The sequence below is a fragment of the Martes martes genome (assembly GCF_963455335.1).
Source record: "Martes martes genome assembly, chromosome: 5".
Lineage (NCBI taxonomy): Eukaryota > Metazoa > Chordata > Mammalia > Carnivora > Mustelidae > Martes > Martes martes.
In genome coordinates this window covers 40,112-49,761 of record NC_137892.1, presented here as the reverse complement: position 1 = coordinate 49,761, position 9,650 = coordinate 40,112, and positions in this window count along the sequence as shown.

Here is a 9,650-nt window from a genome sequence, read left to right as displayed (position 1 = left end):
AAAGGCCGTATGAAATAAGATCTAAAATCCCTCTGGTGCTAAGAAGGTTCATGGTAGAGAAGGGGGGGCATTCAGCACACAGGACAGGAAAAGACTGGAAAAAGGATCACATTCTCTTAGTCTGTCTGGGCTGCTCTAACAGAATGTCACAGATTAGGTGGCTTACAAACAACAGAAATTTATTTTCATAATTCTAGAGACCAGGAAACCTAAGATCAAGGTGCAGATTCTGTGTCTGGTAAGATCCTACTTCCTGGTTCAGAGGGTCATCTTGTGGTTGTCCTCCTGTGGCAAAAAGGGTGACGGTGTTCTTTCTCAAGTCTCTTATAAGGACACTAATCCCATTCACAAGGACTCCATCCTCATGACCAAATCACTTCTGAGAGGGCACCTCTAAATACCATCCCATTGGGGATTAAGTTTCAGCATATGAGTTCTGGGGAGACACAAATGTTCAGTCTATCACACTCACCAAGGAGAAGAAAAGTATACCGTGCAAGGAGAGACTTAATATTCCCTATTTTCTCTGCATGTCTAGGACTAATCTTGGCCTTTATGACAATTATTTAGGTCCCTCATCTTTCTCCTCAGCTTGATCAACTTCTGTTTATAAACACGTCAAGTTATTTAGAAATAGAGAATGGTTGAATTTCTTATTTAAAAGAGTCTTAGAGGGCTGCCTGGGTGGATCAGTGGATTAAGCCTTAGCCTTCAGCTCTGGTCATGATCCCAGGGTCCTGGGCTTGAGCCCCGAGTCAGGCTGTCTGCTCAGTGGGGAGCCTGTTTCTCCCTCTCTCTCTGTCTGCCTCTCTGCCTACTTCTGCCTACTTGTGACTTCTCTCTCTGTCAAATAAATAAATAAATAATCTCAAAAAAATAAAAATAAAAAAGTAAAAGAATCTTAGAAAACAGTTTGACTATCTTTGTAGTTTTATGGAAGGAATCCAATTTTCTTTGTTGGGTGTTCCAATACCAAGCGTAAAGCTTTTTCCACAGACACTTTAAGGGCCTGAGAGCACTCAGGTAATTAAAAAAATAAAATTTCTACCTTGAGAGCAACAGAAGGCTGTAGGTGTGGTCTTGGTCCTTTGGTGGCAACTAAGACCAAATCATCAGAAGCACAACTCCATGATCTATAGCCACATGAATACTTTAATATCTTCCCTAAAATGGTTCAGAACTGGTACTTTGCAGGCAGTCAATGATTGTCATTGTGTTTTATGATATTTCGTCTCTTGATTTGCTCATTATGAACTTGGTTTTATTTTTGGTCTTTGCAGATGTCTTATTTCTTTCCATTTTCTCTGACCATTTGTCCTGAACATAGGCCATTCTATTTTTCTCTTTGGACATCTGCCACCTGTGATTCTTCCTTTTCTCATTTCCAAGTCTCATTTCCCTGATCAGTGTGTCTTCTGCCTTGATCATGAGATCTGTAATTCACAAGAGACTTTAGGTATCTTCTCTTTTGTTCTGTCCAAAGGCTGGAAGGGGCTCTTGGTTGTTGTTTTTAGGGGTGTGTGTGTGTGTGTGTGTGTGTGTGTGTGTGTGTTTCCAAACTGCACAGTCATAGAATGAGAGACTAGAAAGAGGTCTGTGAAACTCTGTGCTTGTTTTCTTTTTGTAAGGATTACCTTCTCTCATGTTTCTTTGAGGGTTTTTTCCCCCCAATTTAGAAATATCAGAAGGAGAGTCCATCCTGCCCAACATGCTTCCCAAGCCTGCAGGAGTTCAGTAAATGCTTGTTGACTGGCTCACTGATTCTTTTATAGCACCCTTAGTAACAGAAATTTAATCTTGACATCTAACCTAGAATTGCTTCTACTTCAACTCTTTTCCCTCTAATTACTTTGAGTACTTTCCTTTTCAACAATCTAGTACATGGAGCTCTATTCCCCACTGTCTCATTCTCCTTTATTTCTGCTCAGTTAAATATTCAAGTGCCTCATAAGCCCATCATGTGATTTATGTGCTTTGCTTTTTATTTTTATGCTGTTCTCTGTTCTGAAAACTTATCTTTACAAACCATAATATCTCTGGTTCCCTGAGGATCAGCTGACATACTGACATGGTATTAGGGATTGAAATAGCAAAGAAGCAGAAGAGAGGGAGAAGAGAAAGCAGGGAAGGAGAGAGATCATGTAGGGAAGGGAGTACCGCTCATCACACCAACCTGCGGCAGCAAGTGCAGCCAGTGCTCAATCATAGAGAGTCAATTCAGAGATGCCAGTCATACCACCACTTCTTGGGACAGTACGGGGGTGCAAGTGGGAAAAGAAGGATTTATCTCTCTCTTCTTACTCTCCCATTGGTGTTGACTCACCCACAATTTTCCAGTTACAGCAACCAGTGCTTACTGCAGCCACAGGAGCTCAGAGCCCCCCTAGGTCCGGATCCAGCCCTGCTGGTACTCAGTGAAGTGATCTCTCTTGCCCAGCTGGCTCCACAGTGCAGAGCCTCTCCATCTCTGCTGATTGATTATGGTGACAACATCTGCAACCTGGACCATCACCTTGGGGACTGCAGAAGCCATGGCAAGTCAATTTTCTCAGCAAGCAGAACCAGTGCCCATTAACTGGGTCCCACGTAACACCCTTTATAGAGAAAAATAGCTTATTAGATCATTGCATGCTGCTCCTATCATCTTCCATGAGGAGCCAAACACATTCTTCAGTATCAATAGTGTGTTTTTTTAAATCTCACCCACACACCTCTCTCCAGCGAGGACCCTCTTCCCTCTCATAACTCTGGCTCCATCCCTACCTCTCAAAATCATCTCCTTTGAAGTCCATGGTCTTCACGTACACATTCCTTTCTCCATTTAATCTGTGCTGGCTTTCTTAGATCAAATGCTGAAAGGTTTGGTGGTGTTTCTTAACAATCTGCTCCACACTCCCCATGCCCTGTGCCCTGCTTTGCTCCTGAGGGATCAGACTATCCACCTTGACTGCCTGCCAGCATGCCATAAACCAGCCTGCAACTGTTGGACATTTGGGGCCACTTACCATATTTCACTATTATAAATAATGTCTAAAATTTGTATCTCCCTATGGTTGTTTCCTTAGGTATGTTCCTAACAAAGAAAGTGCTATGCAACTGGAAGGTTTAATTGATACTGAATTTTCTCTCAAAGAGTACTAAAGTACATGTTTATTGACATTCTTAAGAATATGAATGACCTTGCCCAAGGCTTTTAATAAAATGGAAAGATAATATATAATATAATGATATATAGCCAATGCTATATAACGCAAAAATATAAGGGATTTTATTCATTCATTCATTCATTGGCTGACCTTGATTTTTCAGACTTTTCTGTAATAAACATAACTAAGAGGAGACCTATTTTGTAAACGACATTTAGACACACAGCAAGCAACCTATATGTTTAAAATTTAATATCATATGTATACTTCACAAGAACACTAAATGTTTGCATCATAGACAAGAAAAACAGTAGATTTCACATTGCTGAATGGGATTCAGAGCATTATGAACTCTCTTTGTATTAGGAGAGATAAGTTTTATGACCTGATTTTCTTTTGTGGTGCTTAAGAAAAGTCCATAAAGATTGTCCTTCCTGAAGATTTACTCTTTTGGGGTCATGAAGCTACCTTCTGTGTAATTTCAGAATTCTCTTGACAAACTATGTTTACTGCATGAATCATCCAACAGATGTGCTAGTACTTAGAAGCTGGTAGTGAATATGGACCCTGTGGATTTAAATTCTTAAGTTTTTAAATATGGGATTTTTAGTTTATGTTTACCTTCCAGCACAGAGGTATATACCAGATGTTTACCATAATTCCATTTTATTTTGCTTTCTCTAACCTCTACCAATATTTTAACACAAAATTGCATCCAACTAATTTGGAAATATTTTAATCATATTAGACCTATGTGTTAAGAAAAATCTAAGTCATAAAAAACAAAAGTGTTGGAACACCTGTGTGGCTAGTCGTTAAGCATCTACCTTCAGGTCATGATCCCAGGGTCCAGGGATTGAGCCCTGCATCAGGCTCCCTGCTCAGCAGGAAGCCTTCTTCCCCCCTCCCACTTCCCTCCTTGTGTTCCCTCTCTCGCTGTCTCTCTCTTTCTGTGTGAAATAAATAAAATCTTTAAACAAAAAGAAATTTTCCCTAAGATATTTGTAATGAATGCATAGGTGTAAATATGACAAATCTGAAGGCTTTGTTATCAAACTGGTCATAATACAATCAGATAAGTTCTTGGACAATTCCTGGAAGACATTCCATCATAAATTATTTTTAGAATTTACTAGTGAGGGACACCTGGGTCTCTCAGTCAGTTAAGCATCTGCCTTCAGCTCAGGTTATGATCTCAGGGTCCTGGGATAGAGCCCCACATTGGGCTCCCTGCTTGTGGTTTCTCTCTCTTTCTCTCTCACTGCGTTTTCTCTGTCTCTCCCAAATAAATAAATAAAATCTTTTTTTAAAAACACTTATTAGTGACTTCCCACTTTACCCAAAACTTTAATGTTTGATAGTAAATTGTTCATCCTTTCTTCTTCCCTTTTAAGCCACCATATTATCTCAGACTAACTCTCTTCCAAATTTTCTGAGTAAATGTAAAAAGTAAAAGCTTTTACCAGAGGTAAGACTTATTTTTTTAATAATTCATTTAATAACATAAAACAAAGGATTTGTAGTAAATTATTCTGGTGGTAAATTGTTAAGTCTTGTTGCCAGACTCTCTCTTTTCTAATAGTAGGAATATATTAATGTTCCTACACAATGGATTAAGTAAATTTGCATCAAAACAATGCCAAAATCTGGTTTTAAAGTGGTAGAGCAATAGAAAAAAATCCTCAAAAGTATTTTTATTTTTATTTATTTTTTATTTTATTATTTTATTTTATTTATTTATTTTTATTTTATTTATTATTATTTTTTAATTTTTTATTTATTTTCAGCGTAACAGTATTCATTGTTTTTTCACCACACCCTCCCACCCCGCGCCTTCAAAACCCTCAGGTTGTTTTTCAGAGTCCATAGTCTCTCATGGTTCACCTCCCCTTCCAATTTCCCTCAACTCCCTTCTCCTCTCCATCTACCCTTGTCCTCTATATTATTTGTTATGCTCCACCAATAAGTGAAACCATATGATACTTGACTTTCTCTGTTTGACTTATTTCACTCAGCATAATCTCTTCCAGTCCTGTCCATGTTGCTACAAAAGTTGGGTATTCGTCCTTTCTGATGGAGGCATAATACTCCATAGTGTATATGGACCACATCTTCCTTATCCATTCATCCGTTGAAGGGCATCTTGGTTCTTTCCACAGTTTGGCGACCGTGGCCATTGCTGCTATAAACATTGGGGTACAGATGGCCCTTCTTTTCACTACATCTGTATCTTTGGGGTAAATACCCAGCAGTGCAATTGCAGGGTCATAGGGAAGCTCTATTTTGAATTTCCTGAGGAATCTCCACACTGTTCTCCAAAGTGGCTGCACCAGTTTGCATTCCCACCAACAGTGTAAGAGGGTTCCCCTTTCTCCACATCCTCTCCAACACACGTTGTTTCCTGTCTTGCTAATTTTGGCCATTCTAACTGGTGTAAGGTGGTATCTCAATGTGGTTTTGATTTGAATCTCCCTGATGGCTAGTGATGATGAACATTTTTTCATGTGTCTGGTAGCCATTTGTATGTCTTCCTTGGAGAAGTGTCTGTTCATATCTTCTGCCCATTTTTTAATATGATTATCTGTTTTGTGTGTGTTGAGTTTGAGGAGTTCTTTATAGATCCCGGATATCAACCTTTTATCTGTACCGTCATTTGCAAATATCTTCTCCCATTCCGTGGGTTGCCTCTTTGTTTTGATGACTGTTTCTTTTGCTGTGCAGAAGCTTTTGATCTTGATGAAGTCCCAGAAGTTCATCTTTGCCTTTGTTTCCTTCGCCTTTGGAGACATATCTTGAAAGAAGTTGCTATGGCTGATATCAAAGAGGTTACTCCCTATGTTCTCCTCGAGGATTCTGATGGATTCCTGTCTCACGTTGAGGTCTTTTATCCATTTCGAGTTTATCTTTGTGTACGGTGTAAGAGAATGGTCAAGTTTCATTCTTCTACATATAGCTGTCCAGTTTTCCCAGCACCATTTATTGAAGAGACTGTCTTTTTTCCACTGGATATTTTTTCCTGTTTTGTCGAAGATTATTTGACCATAGAGTTGAGGGTCCATATCTGGGCTCTCTACTCTGTTCCACTGGTCCATGTGTCTGTTTTTATGCCAATACCATGCTGTCTTGGTGATCACAGCTTTGTAGTAAAGCTTGAAATCAGGTAACGTGATGCCACCAGTTTTATTTTTGTTTTTCAACATTTCCTTAGCAATTCGGGGTCTCTTCTGATTCCATACAAATTTTAGTATTATTTGCTCCAGCTCTTTGAAAAATACTGGTGGAATTTTGATTGGAATGGCATTAAAAGTATAGATTGCTCTGGGCAGTATAGACATTTTAACGATGTTTATTCTTCCCATCCAAGAGCATGGAATGGTCTTCCATCTTTTTGTGTCTTCTTCAATTTCTTTTAGGAGTATTCTGTTGTTCCTCAAGTACAGATCTTTAACCTCTTTGGTTAGGTTTATTCCGAGGTATCTTATGGTTTTTGGTGCTATAGTAAATGGAATCGATTCTCTAATTTGCCTTTCTGTATTTTCATTGTTAGTGTATAAGAAAGCCACTGATTTCTGGACATTGACTTTGTATCCTGCTACATTACTGAATTGCTGTATGAGTTCTAGTAGTTTGGAGGTGGAGTCTTTCGGGATTTCCATATAAAGAATCATGTCATCTGCGAAGAGAGAGAGTTTGACTTCTTCCTTGCCAATTTGGATACCTTTTATTTCTCTTTGTTGTCTGATTGCTGTTGCTAGGACTTCTAATACTATGTTGAACAAGAGTGGTGAGAGTGGGCATCCTTGTCGTGTTCCTGATCTCAATGGGAAGGCTGCAAGCTTTTTCCCATTGAGGATGATATTTGCTGTGGGTTTTTCATAGATAGATTTGATGAAGTTCAGGAATGTTCCCTCTATCCCTATACTTTGAAGCGTTTTAATCAGGAACGGATGCTGGATTTTGTCAAAAGCTTTTTCTGCATCAATGGAGAGGATCATGTGGTTCTTCTCTCTTCTCTTATTGATTTGTTCTATCACATTGATTGATTTGCGAATGTTGAACCATCCTTGTAACCCAGGGATGAATCCTACCTGGTCATGGTGGATAATCTTTTTAATGTGCTGTTGGATCCTGTTTGCTAGGATCTTGTTGAGAATCTTAGCATCCATCTTCATCAGTGATATCGGTCTGAAATTCTCCTTTTTGGTAGGGTCTTTGCCTGGTTTGGGGATCAGGGTGATGCTGGCTTCATAAAAAGAGTCTGGAAGTTTTCCTTCTGCTTCAATTTTTTGAAACAGCTTCAGGAGAATAGGTATTATTTCTTCTTTGAAAGTTTGATAGAATTCCCCAGGGATTCCGTCAGGTCCTGGGCTCTTGTTTTTTGGGAGGTTTTTGATCACTGCTTCAATCTCGTTACTAGATATCGGTCTATTCAGGTTGTCAATTTCTTCCTGGTTCAATTTTGGGAGTTTATAGTTTTCCAGGAATGCATCCATTTCATCTAGGTTGCTTAGATTATTGGCATATAACTGTTGATAATAGCTTCTGATGATTGTTTCTACTTCCTTGGTGTTAGTTGTGATCTCTCCCTTTTCATTCATAATTTTATTAATTTGGGCTTTCTCTCTTTTCTTTTGGATTAGTGTGGCCAATGGTTTATCGATCTTATTGATTCTTTCAAAAAACCAGCTTCTAGTTTCGTTGATACGTTCTACTGTATCTCTGGTTTCTACCTCGTTGATCTCTGCTCTAATCTTGATTATTTCCCTTCTTACGTGTGGAGTTGGTTTGATTTGTTGTTGATTCTCCAGTTCTTTAAGGTGTAGAGACAGCTGGTGTATTCTGGATTTTTCAATTTTTTTGAGGGAGGCTTGGATGGCTATGAATTTCCCCCTTAGGACCGCCTTTGCTGTATCCCATAGGTTTTGGAGTGAAGTGTCTTCGTTCTCATTGGTTTCCATAAATTGTTTAAGTTCTTCTTTGATCTCCTGGTTGATCCAAGCATTCTTAAGCAAGGTGGTCTTTAGCTTCCAGGTATTTGAGTTCCTTCTGAACTTTTCCTTGTGATTGAGCTCCAGTTTCAAAGCATTGTGATCTGAGAATATGCAGGGAATCATCTCAGTCTTTTGGTATCGGTTGAGCCCTGATTTGTGACCCAGTATGTGGTCTATTCTGGAGAAGGTTCCATGTGCACTTGAGAAGAATGAGTATTCTGTTGTTTTAGGGTGGAATGTTCTGTATATATCTATGAGGTCCATCTGGTCCAATGTGTCATTCAATGCTCTTATTTCTTTATTGATTTTCTGCTTCGATGATCTGTCTATTTCTGAGAGAGGCGTGTTAAGATCTCCTACTATTAATGTATTCATATCAATATGACTCTTTATCTTGATTAATAGTTTTCTTATGTAATTGGCTCCTCCCATATTGGGGGCATAGATATTTACAATTGTTAGATCATCTTGGTGGATAGTCCCTTTAAGAATGATGTAGTGTCCTTCTGTATCCCTGACTACCGTCTTTAGTTTAAAATCTAATTTATCTGATATGAGAATCGCTACCCCGGCCTTCTTTTGAGGCCCATTGGCGTGAAAGATGCTTCTCCATCCCTTCACTTTCAGTCTGGGTGTATCTTTAGGTTCAAAATGGGTCTCTTATAGACAACATATGGATGGGTCCTGTCGTTTTATCCAATCTGCAACCCTGTGTCGTTTTATGGGTGCATTTAGGCCATTCACATTGAGAGTGATTATTGAGAGATACATTTTTATTGACATTGTGTTATCTTTGAAGTCTTTCTTTCTGTCGATTGTCTCTATATTTCTGTTCAATGCTATTCTTAGGATTTTTCCTCTTTTATAGAACCCCCCTTAATATTTCCTGCAGTGTCGGCTTGGTGGTTGCATAGTCTTTCAAGCCTTGCCGGTCTTGGAAACTCTTTATCTCTCCATCCATTTTGAATGTTAGTCTTGCTGGATAAAGTATTCTTGGCTGCATGTTCTTCTCATTTAGTGCCCTGAATATATCTTGCCAGCCCTTTCTGGCTTGCCAGGTCTCTGTGGACAGGTCTGACGTTATTCTGATGGGCTTTCCTCTGTATGTAAGGAGGTTCTTTGTCCTAGCGGCTTTCAAGAGATTGTATCTACAATTATGATTCCTCAATTTTACTATGAGGTGCCTGGATGTTTTTTTTGAATTTATAATCTTGGGGGGGGACCTTTCTACTTCTAGTACATGAACACTTGTTCCATTCGCAAGATTGGGAAAATTTTCATGAAAAATTTGTTCCACTATATCTTCTAGACTTCTTTCTTTCTCCTCCCCTTCAGGGATTCCAATAATTCTGACGTTGGAACGTTTCATGGCATCATTTATTTCCCTGATTCTGTTTTCGTGGCTTCTAAGCTGTTTGTTCCAGGCTTCCTCCTGATCCTTTCTCTCTATTTGTTTGTCCTCCAGATCACTAATTCTATCTTCTGTCTCAGTTACCCTAGCTTTTAGAGAATT